Source organism: Thermobia domestica, chromosome 1 (genome assembly GCF_964235325.1).
Source record: "Thermobia domestica chromosome 1, izTheDome1.hap1.1, whole genome shotgun sequence".
Taxonomy (NCBI): Eukaryota; Metazoa; Arthropoda; class Insecta; order Zygentoma; family Lepismatidae; genus Thermobia; species Thermobia domestica.
Genome location: NC_137454.1, coordinates 53,496,642 through 53,518,742, shown reverse-complemented (window position 1 = coordinate 53,518,742; position 22,101 = coordinate 53,496,642). Strand labels below are relative to the sequence as shown.

At 32.8% G+C, this 22,101-nt stretch overlaps 1 pseudogene; it reads left to right on the top strand.

Annotated features, from left to right (window-relative positions):
- The first annotated feature begins 1,638 nt into the window (after positions 1-1,638).
- LOC145682793 (NADH-ubiquinone oxidoreductase chain 5 pseudogene) lies at positions 1,639-15,736 on the top strand (annotated as a pseudogene).
- The last annotated feature ends 6,365 nt before the right edge of the window (positions 15,737-22,101 follow it).

Here is a 22,101-nt window from a genome sequence, read left to right as displayed (position 1 = left end):
ATTTTGTTTTTTTGTAAGGTAGTCTTTATTTCTTTTGGATTTATTTGAGTACGAGGAACGTTACCCCGATTTCGGTATGATAAATTAATATATCTTGCTTGAAAATGTTTTTTACCTTTGTCCCTTAATTATCTTTTATTTTTAGGAGGTATAAAGCTTCTTTTTATTTCTCTTTTAATTTAAGTGTATTAAATTGAGGATAAGTTCTTAGAGCCTTGCTCTGTTGTATGTTTTCAAAACATATGCTTATTCTCAGCCAAAGAACTAGGTTTTATTTAATAGTAAATCCCATAAAGAGGACAGGTAGGGCACAAATAAAAAATAAGCGAAGTAGATAACTGTGAGAATTTGACCTGTTAGAATATAAGGATCTTCTACCGGCCGAGCTCCAATTCAAGTTAAAAGGATTACTGTTCTAACTATAATTCAGAATATAATTTGATTAATAGGGTAGAATTGTAGACCTCGTATTTTTCTAGTATGGAAGAAGGGTATAATTATTAAAATGAGGATTGATATTACTAAAGCAATAACTCCTCCAAGTTTATTAGGAATAGAACGAAGAATAGCGTAAGCGAATAGGAAGTATCATTCTGGTTGAATATGTACTGGTGTAACTAGTGGATTAGCTGGAGTGAAGTTTTCAGGGTCTCCTAATATGTAGGGATTTCAGAGGGTAAGTAATATTAAGGCTGTTATTATCATTAGAAATCCAATAGTGTCCTTAGTTGAAAAATAAGGGTGGAAAGGAATTTTATCTTGGTTTCTGTTAAGACCAAGAGGATTATTAGATCCTGTTTGATGCAGGAATAGGAGGTGTACTATTGACATGGCTGCTACAATGAAAGGTAGGAGGCAATGGAAAGCAAAGAATCGGTTTAAAGTGGCATTATCTACAGCAAAGCCCCCTCAAATTCATTGTACTAACATTGTTCCTAGATAAGGAATGGCTGATAATAGATTTGTAATAACTGTAGCACCTCAGAAAGATATTTGACCTCAAGGCAGAACGTAACCTACAAAGGCGGTTGCTATCACTAAAAGTAGAATAGCAACTCCTACTCTTCAAGTATGAAGATAAAGATAAGAACCATAATATATTCCTCGACCGACGTGTAAGTAAAGGCAAATAAAGAAGAATGATGCTCCATTAGCATGTAGGGTGCGTAATAACCATCCAAAATTTACATCTCGACAGATATGAATTACTCTATTGAAGGCTAATTCAATACTTGATACATAATGTATTGCTAGGAATAGGCCTGTAGCAATTTGAATAATTAAACGTAAGCCAAGAAGAGAGCCGAAATTTCATCAATATGAGATGTTAATAGGAGCTGGAAGGTCTACTAAGGCGTTATTAGCAATTTTAAAAAGAGGATGATGTAAACGAATTGGTGTTGACATATGATTTGGAAGGCCGAAGGGGGCCTTGATATAGTGAAGTGATCTTTACTACTGCAATTAATGTAATAAATAGGTATGTTGCTAGTATAATAGTGTTCATTAAGATTGATGTTATATAAAATTTCATACCGGGAATTTCTTGATAATTAGTGATATAGTGGTGAGGATCTGGTAATGAAATTATGTTTGGTAGTAGAAGAGGATCAATAATTATTATAAGAATTAAGAGCAATGGAACTAGGAAAATTAGTAGAAAAAGATTCGGCGTTAGGGTAAATATTTCATTTGATGCTAGTCTTGTAACATAAATAAATAGAACTAATATACCTCCTAGGAAAACTAAAAAGAGAATATAAGAAAATCAAGGAGATTCTCTTATAGTTGAAATGGTTAAGCAAGTGACAATAGTGTTGACAATGAGTATTAATCCTATTGATAAGGGGTGGGATATCTGAATTAGAATAAATCTTAGAACTACTAAAATTATGAGTAATATTCAAGTTATTTTAATTTCAAGAGATAGTTTATTAAAATATTAGTTTTGGGGACTAAAGATAAGTTTATACTTTCTCTTGATGCTTTTAGAATTTTATTCATTAATGGTTTACAAGACCAACGTTTTAATTAAACTATAAAAGCTTATGAAAATATTATTTATTTTGTTTTCTTGTTTTCTAGTTATTTTAGGTATGGCTTGTTTTGTTATTCAACGTAAACATTTATTGATAGTTTTATTAAGACTTGAATTTATTGTGTTGATAAGTTTTTTACTTTTGTCCTATTCCCTAGGAAGTTTATATGTTGAAAACTATTTTTGTTTATTATTTTTAACTTTTAGTGTCTGTGAAGGTAGCTTAGGTTTATCAATTTTAGTGTCTATTGTTCGAACTCATGGGGGTGATTATTTAAATTCTTTAGTTGTATTACGATGCTAAAATATTTAATATTTATATTGTTTTTAATACCTTTGGGTTTTAATTTTAAATTATGATGAGTTGTTCAGTTTTGTCTTATTAGAGTTTGTTTTTTATTTATACTAAGAAATAGTATAGGGCTGGTTCCCTGAGAGGTGGGGTATTATTTGTGGAGAGACAGCTTGAGATATTCATTGATTTTATTAAGTATTTGAATTGTTATTCTTATAATTATAGCTAGAGAAGGTGTACTAAGAAGTTCATTTTATACTACGAGTTTTATTAGTTTAGTTTTATTATTACTTGTATTACTTTATTTGAGATTTTCTTCTTCTAGACTATTTATATTTTATTTTATTTTTTTTGAGGGTTCATTAATTCCTACATTATTTTTAATTTTGGGTTGAGGCTATCAACCTGAGCGGGTGCAGGCAGGGATATATTTGTTGTTTTATACTTTATTTGCTTCACTGCCACTTTTGATCGGAATTTTTTATTTAGAATATGTTAAGGGTAGCTTATTAATAATTAATATGAGAAGTGTAATAGATTTAGGAATTACATATTATATATGATATTTTGCTTTAGTTGTTGCTTTTTTAATTAAAATGCCTATATTTTTGGTTCACCTTTGATTACCTAAGGCACATGTTGAGGCACCTGTAAGTGGTTCGATAATTTTGGCGGGGGTTTTATTGAAGTTAGGAGGATATGGGTTATTACGTATTTTATATTTTATAGAAAATGTAGCTGTAAATATAAATTTAATTTGATTTTGTATTAGAATTGTGGGTATTTGATCAGTTAGATTAGTGTGTTTACGACAGGTTGATGTAAAATCTTTAATTGCCTATTCTTCTGTTGCACACATAGGGTTAGTACTAATAGGATTACTAACGATGGGATTATGAGGATTTAGAGGTGCTCTTACACTAATAATTGCTCACGGCTTGTGTTCTTCTGGGTTATTTTGTCTTGCAAATATTTCTTATGAACGTTTAGGGAGTCGAAGATTATTAATCAATCGAGGAATATTGTCTTTTATGCCAAGCTTAGCGCTGTGATGATTTTTATTAAGAATTGCTAATATAGCTGCACCACCAACATTAAATTTATTAGGAGAAATTAGTTTATTGAATAGAATTGTTGGTTGATCTTGATTGAGTATGTTGGGGTTAGCTTTACTCTCTTTTTTTAGAGCTGCCTATAGATTATATTTATATTCATATACTCAACATGGAATACCTTATTCTAATTTATACTCTTGTTGAGGTGGAAGTGTGCGAGAATATTTATTATTGATATTACATTGATTGCCTTTAAATTTATTGATCTTTTTTGCAGGACCAAGATTTTTATGGTTGTAGTTGCTTGAGTAGTTTAGAATAAAATTTTAGTTTGTGGAACTAAAGAAGGTTTATTGCCCTTAGGCCATGGTTTGACCTTTTTCAATTTGTGTAACTAGATTTGCCTTTTTAAGTAGAATAAGTGTTTTTTTGTTTCTTACAGGCTTAAATTTTTTAATCAATAGATATAGTGTATTTATTGAATGAGAGGTTATTTCTTTTAATAGAAATAAAATTATTATAACTCTTCTATTTGACTGAATATCATTTATATTTATAAGATTTGTACTTTATATTTCTAGAATGGTAATTTATTATAGTGGACAATATATAGGATCTGAACGATATCTTAATCGATTTATTATGCTTGTATTAATATTTGTTCTTTCAATAGTTTTACTGATTATTTCTCCTAATTTAATTAGAATCCTCCTTGGATGAGATGGGCTAGGATTAGTGTCATATTGTTTAGTTATTTATTATGAAAATGTGCGGTCTTATAATGCTGGGATGTTGACTGCCCTTTCTAATCGTGTTGGAGACGTAGCAATTTTGTTAGCTATTGCTTGAATATTGAATTACGGAAGTTGAAATTATGTTTTTTATTTACATAGAGTTTTAAATAATAATGAGATAGTGATTATCTCTAGCTTAATTATTTTAGCAGCAATAACAAAAAGTGCACAAATTCCTTTTTCTGCCTGATTGCCGGCAGCAATAGCTGCTCCTACGCCAGTATCAGCATTAGTACATTCTTCTACCCTTGTGACTGCTGGAGTTTATTTGCTAATTCGTTTTAGAGATGTTTTATTAAGTGTTTATGCAGGAGAGGTATTACTTTTATTATCAGGATTGACAATATTTATGGCCGGCATTGGTGCTAATTATGAATATGATTTGAAAAAGATTATTGCTTTATCTACACTAAGTCAGCTTGGTCTTATAATGATAATTTTGTCTATAGGATTCCCCGTATTGGCTTTTTTTCATCTATTAACACATGCTTTATTTAAGGCATTACTTTTTTTATGTGCAGGAGCAATCATTCATGGTGTAGGAGATACACAAGATATTCGTAGAATAGGAGCACTTGTAAGTCAGATGCCCCTTACTTTGTCTTGTTTAAATGTGGCTAACCTGGCTTTATGTGGAATACCATTTTTAGCTGGGTTTTATTCTAAGGATTTAATTTTGGAAATTTCTTCTTTATCTTTAATTAATGTAGTCAGCTTTTTCTTATTATTTTTTTCTACAGGTTTAACTGTATGTTACTCAGTACGTTTAAGATTTTACTTAACGGGTAAGGGCTTTGGGGGTGCTAATATTCATTCTATTAGTGATAATGAAGGTTGGATTATATGTAAGGGAATATTAGGACTAGTAGTGATAGCAATTTTAGGAGGTGCTACATTGAGTTGATTGATTTTTCCTACTATTAATTGTGTTATTTTGCCTTTATATTTAAAAACGGGTGCATTACTTGTAAGTGTGGTAGGCTTGTGGGTTGGTATTTTGTTATCAAGTTATTCTATTGCTCAGTCTTTAATGTGTGTGAAGTTTTATTTTACCTCTACAATAATAGGAAGTATATGATTTTTACCTTACTTATCAACAAATTATATTATTAAATTCCCTTTATATATAGGGGGTGTATATTATAATAATATTGATCAAGGATGAAGAGAATGTCTTGGTGCTCAGGGCATATATAGTAACTTTAAGGACGGTTCAATATTTATTCAACAATCACAGGATAATTTATTTAAAATGTATTTGTTAATTTTTTTTATTTTTTACAATTTTCCTTTGTTTCTTTATATTTGTATATTTAGGTAGCTTATTGAAAGCATGGTATTGAAGATACTAAGAAGAAATTATATTTCCCTAAATATACTCCCTGAGAGTACTCTCTTTTTTACCTCGAAAAGGTAATGTAATATTTATACTAAGGGGGTATAATTATTTATTAAGAGATGTTAACGGTCTAATCCGCTAAAGATAAAGTTAGCAGCTTCTTCTTGATTAATTCACATCTCCTTAGTTGGGGTAGAGAATCCCAATAATATCATTAACAGTGAAATGCCTCTTTTTGGCTTCAACTAACAAGTAGGGGTCATAGAGACCAAAGGTTCAGGTCGAAACTGAGTGCAATTGTTTGCTTCCTACTTATGAGATAAGTTGATAGCAACACCTTTTGGATGCAAACCAAATATTATAGTTAACTATTATCCCATTCTATTAGTCAGCTCATGTCAAGGACCCTTGATTTCATTCATGATAAAGGCCTATTAGGAGGATTACTAAGAATGTTAATCTAACTAAGGATCAGGACAGTGTATTAGTATTATTAATAGTAATTGTTATTGGTGGTAGTAAGGCAATTTCTACGTCGAAGATGAGGAAAATTACAGCAATTAGGAAGAAGCGAAGGGAGAAAGGAATTCGGGCTGATGATTTAGGATCAAATCCACATTCAAATGGAGAATTTTTTTCTCGATCGTTAATAACTTTTTTGGAAAGGAGAGTTGAAATAGCTATAACGATTAAGCAAATAATGATAGTTAGTAGGCTGGTTGTTAAGATTGTATTAATTGCCTATTTCATTTAATGATCTTTTTGATTGGAAGTCAAATATACTATATATATTAAATAGGCTTAACCTCCTCATCAATAAATAGAAATATAAAGGAATAATCATACTACATCTACAAAATGCCAATATCAGGCAGCGGCTTCAAATCCAAAATGGTGAGTAGGAGAAAAATGTGATAAAAGGTGGCGGAATAAACAAGTGGCTAGAAATGTAGAACCAATAATAACGTGAAGACCATGAAAGCCCGTTGCTATGAAAAATGTTGATCCATATACAGCATCTGCGATGGTGAATGGCGCTTCATAATATTCATATGCTTGTAGGGCAGTAAAATATAAACCTAGAAGGATTGTGAGTAGTAGGCCTTGTGTAGCTTGAGTGTGATTGCCCCCTATTAGTCTGTGATGGGCTCATGTTACAGTAACTCCTGAGGCTAGGAGAATTGCAGTATTAAGAAGAGGGATGTGTATAGGGTTAAATGGTACGATTCCTGCTGGAGGTCAGAAAGATCCAATTTCTACTGTTGGTGCTAGTCTACTATGGAAGAAGGCTCAGAAAAATGAAACAAAGAAGAATACTTCAGAGATAATAAATAAAATTATGCCTCACCGAAGACCTAATGTGACTTGAATAGTGTGTAATCCTTGGTATGTTCCTTCTCGGGTTACATCTCGTCATCATTGAATTATAGTTAATAATGTAATTAATATACCTAGGAAGAATAAGGAGGGGTCATATTGATGGAATCATTTAGTGAGTTCTGTAGTTGTAATTAAGGCACCTAAGGCCCCAGTAAGTGGTCAAGGACTTTGGTCAACAAGATGGTAAGGATGATTTTGTGGTGCCGACATAAGTAACTTCTCTTGAATACAATGTAACTAGGACTGCAAATACATATGATTGAATTACTGCGACGGCAGATTCTAATATTAGGAGGGCAATTTGTCCAATTATTAATAATGAGAGTATGGAGAGAGATAAAGAAGGGCCCGTATTTCCTAATAAGGTTAAGAGGAGATGACCTGCAATTATGTTTGCTATTAATCGGATGGCGAGAGTTCCAGGTCGAATGATGTTACTAATTATTTCAATACACACTATGAATGGTATAAGAGGTGCAGGAGTTCCAGAAGGGACAAGATGGGCGAATATGTGTTGAGTGTGATTAATTCATCCATAGATTATAAAGCTTATTCAAAGAGGGAGGGCGAGAGTTAGTGTGAAGGTTAGGTGACTAGAGCTGGTAAATACATAAGGGAATAAGCCTATAAAGTTATTAAATAAGATGAAGGAGAATAGGGAGATAAATAGGAAGGTTCTTCCTTGATAGCTAGTGGGACCGAGAATGGTTTTGAATTCCTTATAAAGAGTTAGGGTAATTTTATTTCATAAAATGTTTGGTCGTCCTGGTAAGAATCAAAATGGAATTGGGATGATTAGAAGTCCAATTACTGTTCTAAGTCAGTTAAATGATATATTTATAATTGAAGTAGAGGGATCAAAGGTCGAAAAAAGATTTGTTATCACTTTCAGTTTATAGTTGTTTTCTTAATATTAGTGTCACTTAAGGAAGGATCAGGTGTATTTGGATTAAAGTATATAATGGATGCGAATAGAAGGTAGCATAGAGAAAATATAATAAATGTATATAAAATGTATAAAACTTCCACCCCTTATATTTCATGAACCTATTGTCAGGGACAGCTAATTTTTTTGGGAATGAACATCTCTGTTACAGCTCCTTCTATTGGCATAGGTCACATCTTTCATTACAACTATCATTTTCGGAAGGTTCCCTTGTTAGATTTGTTGTTGTAAACATCCTAGTCTTTTCCAATATTACCCTTATCCGTATTTAATGATACGTTATTTGTCTTAACACAGTAAAATTTGCTCGAAGCGGAATCGTAAGGAACCGACCTAGTTTTCCAAATTGAACAAGTTTCCATGATACATAACTGCATACAGCGATACTATATTACACTGTAGCTTTCAGAACGCATCGATATCTATATCGCCTCTTTAAATATGCATATTCAAGCTGATTTCATTCTAACAGTGGTAAATGTAAAAAAGAAACAAACTATATTTACCAGTCTATAAGAAGTTATTACTATTGTACACTAAATTTTATTCTGTATTTTCTACACTACTATCCTATAGCAGATTCAACGATATTACACTACACTCTAGGTGTTTCATTTTATAATATTCCTTCAGATATGTGAATATTCTTTCACTTTTCAGTAGTGAATCAAACCGAAACAACTTCGCTAATATCCTCATTTCTTATTTTTCTTGAATTACATATTTGTTTGCATGCACAGATCCATTTTTACATTTCTTTCCTGCAATTAAAGTGCATCATTATTTTCCATTAACTCTCTTTCCATGTAGATTCGATAACTTTCTGATAAAGTGACAATGCGATTTGCGACTTACTCATGATATTCACTGTTAAAGGCTTTGAAACAAGCTGGTTTGCCAAGATTTAACAATGCCAATGGATTGTGTTCGAATAGGTATAGTAATAATATTTAGATTTTTATTAGTCCCCGTAGTGTAAAATTGTTGGATTTGATTACTATATTAGAAGAGAGCCAGAGTAAAACTTCAATCCTTCGAATTTCATTTTTCTTTAATATGGAGACGTTTAGATAAGTCTAACACAACTTGTTTCCCTTCACGAGAAGCCCTAATGTATTTTTTCAGTCTGATATCAATATTTATTTTGGTCATTCTGATATAGGTAGCGTGATATGAACAAACGGCCTGTTAAATAACACTTAACGTATGTATATCGATGAGGAACCTTTTGCAATGACTTTGTGGTCTTTCCATATCAATACGGCGCTTAAAACTGATTATAATATTACGATTTTCTTATCTATTTTCCTTAAGGGGCAGACTACTAATAATTCTACAAAAGCTAATCATTTTTCTTTTTCTCAGTTTTCGTAAGTGAGGAGAGATAAATAAATATAATAATAGATAATATATAATGTTAATCTACACCCAAAAATAGGAAACAAAAAAAAATTGTCAGTATTGTTATCGATACATATTACACTGTGGACAAATATGAATTTTCCAAATATCTAGCTTAAATAGAAAAATGAAATCAACGGTAATTGATGATTTATCACGTTCTTGGCTCCCTGTTAACTAGTTTTTAGTTAATATTTGTATTTAGTAATAAAGGGAAAGTGTAATTTTGACGATTTTTTAATTTTCTATTCATATTCTCGGGTGTAGTATAACATTATTTATTGTTGTTGTAAGTTACTTTTCATTATCTCTTTATGTTACACTTATGGAAACGGACAAAAGAAAAATTCTTAACTTTTGTATAATTTTTATAGTTTTCCCTCTTAATTGTAAGAGCTCCGTAGAAACTGTGGGAAGAAGACCCACGAAGGAGTCTTATTTCCATGTTTATTTTTAACTCCAATTTTGCAGTTCCTTAAAATGCTTTGGCTTTATCTTGCCAAGTTTTTGTCATGGAAAGTAAAACCATTAGTAACACTCAATTAAGGAATTCTACTAAGTTCTTCCACTAAATCTTCTTGTAATGTTTCGAGTCAAAATGTTTAATATGTATGTTGATCCAAGTGTTTATTTTAGTTTCGTATGATAACTTGAAATTGTATGAAAGAACACATTGTATGCTCAAGTTTTCTGTATATTTTCAATTAGAATTTGTTGAACTTTCAATAAAATGGAGGAACACAAATTAATTGAATTGTTACTTTACCGTTCAAAAGTCAAGTTCAATTATTAGCCATAACTTATATTTTCCATAAAAGTAAATATAATTGCTCTCCCTGCCTGTAAACGGCTAACGTAGCTTTAACTTAACGATATTTAAAATATTTTACTTCTAGATTGTTTAGAATAATCATTTCGTAATTGTCCAATGGTAACATAGCCAATGTAACAATACTAGTCTTCCCATGGCAATAACTTATTTTTGTGCCAAGATATCCATTTCTGAAATTTGAAATAATTGGTTTGTTGACGGACTTATATTATTTTAGTTAAATCTTAAATTTCTACTAAGTCTTTCAATATGTTGAGTCTGAGCCAAATTTGAAAACAAGGAATATCTGAATATATATACTCAGTCCACGGTGTCCAACTTTAAATGATCCAACGAATACACTTTTAAATTTAAATATTTTGTCAATAATAATGTACAAGTAAAACTGAAAGTATAGAGGAATGAAGTACAGAGAAACATTTATGCAAACAATAAAAAATATTGTTACACAATACCTCAGGTTATGAAAAACTAAAACAACATTTTGATCAACATAACATTTGACTTCTTACTCTTCAGGAAGATTAATGAAAGGGTTTAGTAGATTTGAAATTGGATCTGATTAATGGGGAAAAGCCTTGGATTATAAAAACTTGACAACATAAGGCTAAAGTATAATTAAGAAGTGGAAAATTAGAGTTAATTGTGAACATGGAAATAAGACTTCCCGTGTAACTTACTCCCATTGTATCATAAGATCTCTTAGAAATTAAGGAAAACAACGCAAACACATAGCTTTGTAGTTAATTCCTCGTATTAATAAGAAAATGACATTAAGCCATTACAAGTGGTATTTGATGGACATACATGCGGTAAATAGGATGTAATAGGTCATTTGTTTATATAACGCTAAGGATGATCATGATGCTACATACGGATGATCAAAAATAAATATGGGCACCAGATTGAAGAAAGACATTAGAGAATATCGTGAAGGAAAAGAAGCTCTATCACGATTATCGAAATATGTCCACACCACTAAAGATTCAATTCGAAATATGGAAAATTTACATCGAGTTCCTTCTAATATTGGAAAGTACAGTGTATTTGAAGCATATTATATTAGACAAACAACACATTATATTAGACAAACAACACATTATATTAGACAAAGACCCAAAGACAAAGGAAATATTTAAAAAATACTAGGATGCTAATGTTACTACTGACATTAACCTTTCCATGGCAGATTTATGATTCAAATGATTGTGTTTGGATATGTCACACATTTAAACGTAAGTTTAACAATAGACGAAGTTTAACTTCAGCACTAACCCAACTTTCAATAATGTATTTCAATAAAGCATGTTTCAATAATGAAACATTGACTTGGCTCAGTATATTTTACATTAAGCTTTTCAACACTAATCATAGAAACACTAAATTAATTTCATTTACTTATAGCGGAGTAATTTATAAACCTATTGCTATTGCCTAGAAATAAGTAGTAACTATATTTACTTAAATTAGACAAGACAGTTTACAGACAAGAAGGAAATTCTAATTTTCTCAACATTACTCTAAACTCACAAATGTGTAGACTTCAATTAAAGATATAGGCTGTGCATTTATATAAAATAATAGAAGTTATTAAAACAATGATTTTATTCAGTAGAAATTATATAGATCGGCCATAAATAAGAATCGAAACTTTCCAATATGCTAAGGGTGACTTCCTTAACTGGTGTATTCTGAACATAGAGACACATATTTCTTTCATTTTTAGAGAAACACAGAAGCTACATATTTAGAAAAGATAAGGAGCATTGGTATACGAACGGTTAATAAAAACGAATTTCAGTACATTAAAATACTTCTTGGCAAAGTGTGTGGCGGTACAAAAATTACGAAATTCACATGAGTTGTACGGGTTACTTATTTACACATAGTATTTGTTCTGGCAACACTGGGCATCTAGAAATTTGAAATACTCAGTGGTTATTGAACATTCGGAAGATTAATGAAACAAGATAGCACCGAGTGAGTCACAAAAGATAAAATAACAGGTCTAATTAACTTATATATAAATATGTTGAGAATTCTTTTAACAAAGTAGATAAAACACTGATTGTAGTTACCTTTGATAAGGACGCTGCAAATTTCTATTATTAGTATTACTATTATATAGTTAGTATTATATATAGCCTTGGTGTAGCAAGAAGTGCTAAACATCATATCAACAAACCAATCAATTCATCAAGAGGTGTTGCCCAAAAATCAAGGTCTTAAAAAAAAGAACTTTTATATACTGACATTAAAAGCAAGTACATACATATTCTCGACTTCGTTTTCTTGATCTTTACTTATAACATGGCATATTCCAAATGCTGGAAAAGGCAACTTCTCATCTCCGTATGTCCTTTTCACAGAAACGTAAGTTGGGTCATCCAGAAATGCCTTCAAAGATGACAAAATAAGGCTGAGACTTGTCAGTAAAGAAAGTGCAAACGATATTCCCCAGAAGATTCTGAAAAGTATATTTATTATTTAACTTCATAGCACTATGAACCTTTGTCACGTGCAAAACTTACTTTGTTATACGAACGCAATTATTCTAACGAATAAGCTTCATAAAATATTAATCATTTTTCTTTAATGCATATACTAGTTAATTTATTACAAATTAAAGCATTAAATTATTAACACATATGATACTTTTAATTGAAATTCCATATCTTCTTTTTCATCAACCTACTTCAGAGTCGGTGAACATTTACTAAGTAATCTTAAATACTATTTAGTAATATTCTAGACACGATAAAACTAAACAGGGAAAAATACTCGTAAACATTCACGAGAGAATAATAATATCATATGAATTTTTCTGATGCCCTTGACGTTATTTCTTATCAATACCAATATATATATACTTCTTTCAACAAGATTTTTTCCGTAGCTTAGAAAAAAGAGGATCCCACTTCGAATGTCATAAAGTTAGACCGACACATCAGTAAAAAACAACTATTGTTTCAAAATAAAAATACATAAATAATTCTCTATACAATGATTTCTAAATTTACAGCTTATAATCGTAAACTCCTGAGATTCGGAAGATTCTATGATAAGAGACACAATACAATTGTTGAGGATTTGATTCAGGACCCTCATGTTCAGGACAGAACTAATTTATAAAACCACTGGGAATCATTGTATATCCCGCGATTCGAACCCAATTATAAAGCCTTACTAATCATCCGATGTTCGGTACGGTATTCATAAACACAAAAATATCCATTGGTAATCTTAATGATGTATGAGACAGGTTATCAGCGACCCGCGCAGAGAAGGAAGGGAAACCGGTGCCGTAAGGTACTAGTGACCAGCCCGTTTGATTTCCGATCCCAGTTTGGTGTCTATATACACTGGTAAAACCACGACGTACAAAAGTACATGAAAATACATGAAACCAGAAAATACTAAGTACTAATGCTACGCAGATGAAGGTAATGATTATTGAATCGAAATATAGGAGTAAGTAAACAATTAATAAATAAATGAATGAAACATTTAGTACTAATACCTAGGTGCTTACTTACGCCAACACAGATTATGTAAAAATCACAATAAACTGTTGAAAAAAGTCTTAGAATTCGAGGCTGAAAGAATTCTGAAGCAGGGTGGCCAGAAAGTCTCTTTACATACCTGCACGTATTTCAACTGTACATTATTAATACTTGCAATTATTTATACAAAACGTCCGTATTTGTACCCGAGTAACTCTTATTGATTGATACGCCTCCAAATCTTACTCATTCGTTTTACCAACTGCTGCATCATAAGCTGAAAACCTTCAAGCACTCTTGTCGCAGAGCATCACTGTTTACAATACACTTCTTTTCTGGCGTGTGATTCGATTATATCCTGCAGAACATTCTGGTCAACTTGCAGGTGCATGACTGATACACTAACATCTGAGGATATTTCGTTTCGGGTTGATTAACGACCAGAATGAGGGGCACAAAAAGCTTTACTCAGGCGAACAGTTTCCTTGTTCCCACGTGGTCAAACTCTGACGACTTGGTGGCTCCATACAGAACCGGTCACCAAACCTATCTATCATCTGCGGCATATTCTTGACCTTCTGTTTCCCTTCATGAATCCACGCCCTTGACACTAAACGTTTCTCCAAAGTATCGTCACAAATATATGCCATTGTTGTTCACCAAATACGGAAAGGCGAGATAATGAACCCGTCAATAAATATATTGTATTCCAATCCCTCCGCGGGCAGCCAAGTGTATGCTACATAGCAATTTACGTGAGGAGCACTGTTGCCAATTTAACGATCAGGATGGGATCTTCAAATGTTTAATATCTTATTGTTACACGCATTTAATTCGGTTCGGGAAGGAATTTCCCAGATGCACTGTGCATATGGCGGCAAAGAATAGCGTAGGTTCAGTATTTGGTTGATATTAATCAGAAAGAATATATACCATGTCTATTAATGAGATGAAGAAATATTGCACAAAAAGGCCTGGTGTGACATAATAGCAAAATACCAAAAGAGAATTTTAGTGAACTCATCAGTATATAGCCAAGGAAGACAAGTAAAGCGAAGCGCATACCTTAGAGAAACGTTCTCAAAGAGTCAGTAATCACAACAATGCAACAGAAATCCATTGTACCTTGAAGTAATAGAATCTAACAATTCAAGATGATGACAAATATTAAGTTCAAAATATATTGTGCTTCCTTTTGAAAAGGAAGAGAACTGAAAATAAAAAAAAATAAGTAGTTCATATATATTAAAGGAAAAATAAGTAGTTCAGTCATTTATCTCACACTATTCTGTCATACATTAAAGAAGTGTTAAACCTCTATAATTAAGACATGACACTTAACCCGTAACAGGGCGCATGGTGTACAAAGCTCCGCAGCAAATACTTTTAGTATTATATGAGACACAATGCAGCACCCCCGCCGCTCACACCCCACCCTATCTACCCCATACTACCCCTCTACCTGACCATTAGAGAGAGAACCAGTTTGACACTCAGCTCTTGCTAGGTTAGGCGTTTTAGGAAGCAGTGTTGTCTTTTGTACGCCGCGCGTCTTATTGTGTGAGTTTTTGTGCGGACACTTGTACGCCGCGCGCCCTACACCGGCAATGTTATTACAAACTTTTTACGTACTTGTTTTACTGAAATCGTCTTGTTTTGCGTTTCATGTCGCCATGTGTTGTGTGTTTGTAATGTATTATAATTTGAATCTGTAAATGGACCTATTACTTTGTAGAATTTTGTGGTAAAGATAGTTTGGCTACAATGGAAAATGAAGAAAGAGATCGTTTGCTTTCTTTACTTGATAGCGTCAAAAAGAAATCGAAGAAGAAGAAAGAAATGCTGAACCTGGTATAGAGACTTTGCGTAGACATTTCTTTGCAAATAACGAAGATGCTAGTAGAAGTAATGCACCTGAGCAAGAAGATGTCATCGAAGGAGAAGGATCTGATCAGTCCGAAGATGAATTGGAACACAATGATCACGATACGGAGTCAGAAATGTCTGCTAATGAAGAAACTGCAATAGAAGATGATAGTGATGGAACAGTAAACCGGAACGTGTTAATTGGAAAAGACAAGGAAACTCAATGGAATGTTCACATGAAATATGCTAATTTACGTGGAAGAGTGCGAAGACAAAATATTATTTGAGCGGAAAGAATAGGAGTGCGTCTTCCTACACCAAAAGGTGAAACTTTGGCAACGAAAACCCCATACGAAACTTGGAAGCTACTTTTCCCTGACTCGCTCATTGACGAAATTGTTGAGTACACCATTGTTTGGATACGGACAAATAGAGTAAATTATGCTCTTGAAAGGGACGCTAAACAGACTGACCGATTAGAAATCCATGCTGCTATGGGTTTGTTATTTCTTGCCGGTGTGTTGTAGTTCTGGCATATACATATGGAAAATCTATGGGCAAACGATGGACTAGGAATTGAGTACTTTCGTTCCACAATGTCAGTCAAACGTTCCATTTTATATTCATTTCTTGTAATAAAGTCGTTTTCCCAACTTTTAGTTTTTTTCTTACCTGTAACTGCTTAAAATGAAAAGTTTTAAAAAAAATTGTTTAAAAAATTGTCAAATTTGAAAGTTTTTAACATATAAATTGTTTAAAAAACAACTTAGGACTGAACAATTACAGTAAATATCTCTTTAGAGATCAAATGAGTGTATGAGGTACTTTGTACGCCACGCGCCCTATTACGTAACATTTCCTTATGCCCCCTATTAAGGGTTTTAAATTAACAATGAACCATGTACATGAAGAAACATATTTCTTAGATATTATATACTAAAAGCAAAAATACAATTCACTCAGAATTTATGAAATGTTATTTTGAACTGAATTACAGCGCTTTCTGTATAACGTTTGTAAATGAATTTCCTGATCATAATTTGAATATATTTTAAGTTCATTTTTTCTTCGGATATTTGTAGTGAGATATTAGCATCAATAAAATATACAATAACGTACAAGCTAATGAGATTGCGTTATATTGTTGCTTCCACGATATAAGTTGTCATCAATGTATTCGTACTTCATTTGATCTGTTTTTGATGAACAAAGAGATTCTATGAACTTGAGATACGATCTTGCTTTGGGACAACAAGCTGGGGATAAACGATGCGTCTACAACTACAAAACATCACAATTAAGGAGCAATATAATCAGAAACGGTTGACCGTAGTAGGAAAGGTTACTACGTAACACCTCCGTCCTTTAAATGTTTTAAGTTACAACGTGTTTTCAGAACATGCGGAATATTGTGAAATTGTGGTATTTGTTTCTACACCACGCGCTTAAAGTAAACACTCTTCAGACGACAGGAACAAAGATGATGTCCAGCATCACCAACATACGACAAATGACACAGAGGCAAGCTGTCAGCAGCGTTTCTGTATAAAATAAATTGGACACCGCAGAAAAAAAAAAACAAATCTCGCCCGGTTGATATAGAAACTTTAAGAAGCGAACTAGAAATAGAATTCTTAAAAGTTTCATATGGCTTGGTTCTTACCTTCGAAATCACATTATATACTTTATGCCCAAAATAGAACGTTTCCCGCAACTTCTTATTAAGAATACTAAATTTTGTTGAATGAAAAAACAATCAGTAATATGAGAAACTAAAACAGAATACTATGAACTCATAATTCTTGTATCAATTTATGATCAGCTACAAATCAGATTGCACACTGATGCAAGGTCATATCAGCCTGGAGGTCTACTAGCTTGCTATAGTCCTCGAACAGAAGGAGAAAAATTTGTTTCTTATTCCAGTCGGCGGTTACGACTGCCGAAACCAAAAGCTCTGTTTGGCAAACAGCATTATATGGAATTATAAGCCTTTTAGGAAAGGTTAGAGATTTCCTAATTAATCAGAAATTGAAATTGTTCACAGACGCAAAAAGTACTCATATGATTGAACTCGAAACCCGACGAAGTAGGCAAATGTGCACGTTATAAACTGTTGCTACCCGACTACAATTTCAACATTTGTCACATAGAAGGCAAAACCATTCAGTCGACATTATTAGAAAAAAAACAACAACCGTATGGAGTAAGGGAAGAACTAAGAGGCCACAAACCTACAGTAAGTACCCGAGGATATGCATGCTAACCACTGACAATCGCTCGGAGATCCTTTTTTTCTAATAAAACACAAAAACTTTGAAGATTTCCCATGAGGAACAAAGCAAGGGTGATAAATACTCCCAGAACTTGAGTTTTAAATGGGAAGAACCTACAACTATTTCTATGCTTAGAGGTAATAAATATTTCCGTTTAAAACACATCTCTATTTAAGGAACATAAAAGCATCCAAAATTTGGCATACTTTACCTCCTGTGTGTCCCGAAATTTTGGTGGGTCAGTATTCGAGTTAAATCACAAACATCTGTCCTCACCTCATTTTGATTTTACAAAACATAGAAGACAACAAATATCATATGCCTAATATGCAATCCTACATAGCTTTTAAAATTAAAATTTGTCACGTGTGTCAACTACTGACTAAAACATCAAGAAGAAAGCACAAGCACAATTGTTACATCACCTATCAAAACTCATAGGAAAACGATTAGTTTAATATTGTTTAGGACCATTTTCGCATGCACAAGGAAAGGCGAAATACATTTTTGTAGCTACACAAACAATCACTCGTTACTTCGTAAACAAACCTTTTAAAAGAGTTACTGTAGATACAGTCGAAGTATTTTTTATTGGAAAAAATTGTTTTCCGTACCAGCGCCTTACGTTTTCTCCATTTGGACCAGCATCCTTCGCATAAGGTAAACACACTTCAAAATTTTGCAGCAACATATAAATTTTATTTAATTTCCAATCTGGTTTTAATCAACTACATGTTGGTATGATAGAGGTGACGAAGAAAACTGTGATGAATTCGTTAATTTTGTCCAACAAAACGAGGAAATATGGTCAAAGTTCATACCATATACAATTAGCAATTTTCAGCTCCAAATCTCGCCCAATTACAAACTAGAATAGATATACTCATCCACCTTAAAGAGAAAGTGCGACAAAAGCTATTGAAGACTCAGTAGCATCAAAATAAATATTTTAACAGTAAATATAAACATCAAACTTTTTATTGAATTGACAAAGTGTTAATACACTTCCTCTTTAAAATTGAATGTGAATATTGAACGAACTATTATTGTGGCACTGGGACAATAATTCCCAAATTTAATAAGAGTCTTACATAATATGAATGCACAACAATTCTTTTAAGAAAATACAAAACATCTCGATTTATTGAATAAATCGTTATTAAGATTGCTAAGATCACCCATAAATCACATTGATGAACTCATTCCAAAATGGAAGAGAAAGAATTGAGAAGAAAGAACAATGAAGATGTACCCCTGCAAGTTCACTCGTTATGTTTTAGCGATAAAAATTATGTATAGGAGACAACAAGATAAAACTACAAGGCATAGAATATAATATGACTAAGTCTTTAAATTCTCAAATCCAGTACTTACCTTCACTAAAACAAATCAATTGCTTTTACTTTTTTATTCGTATATCGCGCTGCTTTCTGCCTTTAAGACTGTCTGCATTAGTACAATTTCCCTCTGTGAACAAAACTGGAACTGCCGTAATGTGTTCACGTGTTCAAGTAAATTCTCTTCAGACGACAACCACGAAGATGTCGTCCACTTTCTACATCGTCAGCGTTTGATGAGTGACGCAGAGGCGAGATATCAGCACCATTTCTGTATAAAAAGAGACTGGACACAACAGAAAACGGCAATCTTGCCCGGTTTATCAAATCACCAACTCTCTAAGATGCCTGGTCATTGAGAGCACGATGACACCCTCTCTAATACGCCTGGTCATTGAGAAGTACCCTTCCTATACGCCGTAATATGCATTTTCATTGAGTTCCTTTATTTTCACTCTAAGACACACGGCCATTGAGAGGTACTTAATTATCAACTCTCTTGACGCATGGTCATTGAGTCACCTTCCGACATACCCTAGGACGCATGGTCATTGAGTTCTTCTAAACGTCACCACCAGAATTTCAAAATATTTGAAGAAACTTGTACTATTTTTAAGATATTGTGTTCAGGAGGACAATTTTATATCAGAAAGTTACGGCAAAGTCCAAATTTACGTATTATATCTTTTAGCTCCTCTTATATGACAGAGAAGTTTAAAATATTGATTAAGATAACGTGTTCAAATAGGGGCAGTTAATAAAAGAATTCTGTCTTCTAGGAAATTATCATTTCTTTCAAACTATTCTCTTTGTTATTCATAAAAATGAATTTCACTAATGTTTATATACATTGCAACAAGCGTAATAATTTTTAGACTAATTCTAAATCTGCTTCAGAATAAGAGCCCGCAATTCTAACGAAATAGCTACATAGATATGAGCACTGCAAAGATTACCTCAGTGCAACATCTACCTATGCATTGTTTTGGTTGTTCTATCAGCATTTACCATGCTAATTCCCGCAAATGAAATATATTCCTTTATCCAAAAGACAACAATGACAGCCCTGTTCTTGCAGTTGATAGCAATTCGAGAATATCACCATAAGGACATATTTACTTAAGATACTGTGTAGTCAGATAATATCGCCTTGGGGCTCAGTGAAGAGAGGCACACCTAAGTTTTGAAAGTTAAGCCTATAGTCGAGAATAAGCTTTACTATTATTAGTTTAGGTCTTAATACATAACAGCGGCAACAGAGTAAAGTTCTCAACTGTCCTCATTCTTCACGAAGGAAGAACTAATAGTGCTCTGAAACCATTCCTATACAAGATTTAAAATCGGAGCATTGTTCTATCAAAACTCTAAACTCTAAATGGTGTCTCTAGAAACAGCTTGGAAGTTTGTGTACGCAAGCCTTTGTGGTGCGCTAAAGTGCATTTCTTAGATATGTCAACTGTTATAAGTTGACAGGGCAGTAACTGTTAGAAAGGCAGTAACTTGTAGCAAACAAGGATAAACACATAGAAATTAGTTAATCATGGGACTTCTTTAGTTTGCATTGTCTCGTGCTCCAAAAAGGTGTTACATACTGAACTAGTTACCACCTAGGACAAAGCAGGAGGGGTGGGCAGTAAGACCTATATTATATCTGGGAGACATTTTATGACAATGAGGGTATGCTTCAACGAAAAACCTACAAGAAGATAAGTGTGGAAACAACTAGCGGCTAAACGAAAGCACGGACGATAAACAGTAATAAATTGTTTTGATGCAGATGAACATCACACCAGTATACAACATAGGTATTGGTATTTCTTGAATAAAGATTTTCCAAAATACAACGTACGCGGTGTGCTAAATAAATGAATGTTTCGTATTTTAAATAAGAACACATTATTTAAGGTATACACTTTCTACTTACTTGTCTATCCTGGTAGAACGTCTCTTGGTTATATAATTAATACCATGAAATGAAGTTATATAAATGTAATCCCTCAATAGATCCATATCTGAAATAAATGGCGACAAAGTTAACATGTTGAAACATGAAATGTTTATTTCCAAAAAGATAAGATTTTGGTCTCAAGTCGAAATCAGATCAATTACAAATTTAAGTTACAAATCAATAATGATTGAGTATGTTTGATATTTTAAACCGAGAATAATTGCTTTCAATTTCCTTAGATGGATGATAGGTAAATGAAAGATGCAAAGTCTATTATCTTATGTGATTATACAGCAAGTGTCATATAATGTATGGCCATTAATCGGCCAATTAATTCCCTCCTTTGTTTTGTTTGCTGTATATTTATTCATATATAGCGTTCTTTGAAATTATTACGCTAATTTCTCACTAAATAGGCATATCTCCTTATTTATTAACTGGCAAATTTATCATTTTTGGACTGTTAGTTCTAAATCAGTTTGTTCTGAATGTAAAACTAGAATATATTCAAAGAGAAATTACTAAATTTGGTTCTTGCCTGTTATGTAACAGTTGTAATGCTTAATAGTACTAACACAAATCATAAACAATATTTTCCTAATTTTATTCCATCGTTGAATGTGTAGTTTGTAAAATGGTAGTAAGTTTTAAGACTTTAAGGTGAAGGGTTAGATTAAGAAACCTAAATTAAAATAGTTATTTCATGTAAAATAGGTATTTTGTGTAATGTGCTGCAGGTTGCGCACATAAAGCAGTCATAGTTTGCCCAGTGTGAAAGAGAAATGGAGGTGTCGAAGCAGCTTGTTCGCGCATGGTTTTGTATGACTTTAAAGCCGTTCTGCACCTGCGTGGGATAGGGATGCCATACAAGTTACCCAAATGGGTACCCTACTCATCGGCAGCCAACAAGGAACAGTGAGTGACCATTTGTTGCAAGTGCTCACTCGGCAGCTGAATAAACCCATGTTCGAAAACTTGCTTTCTGGTGACGAAAAGTGGGTTCTCTATGACAATTCTAACCATACCAGACATTGTAAGCACCTGACCCTGTTACTCAGATAAAAGATACTTTTACTCCCATGATTTTTTTT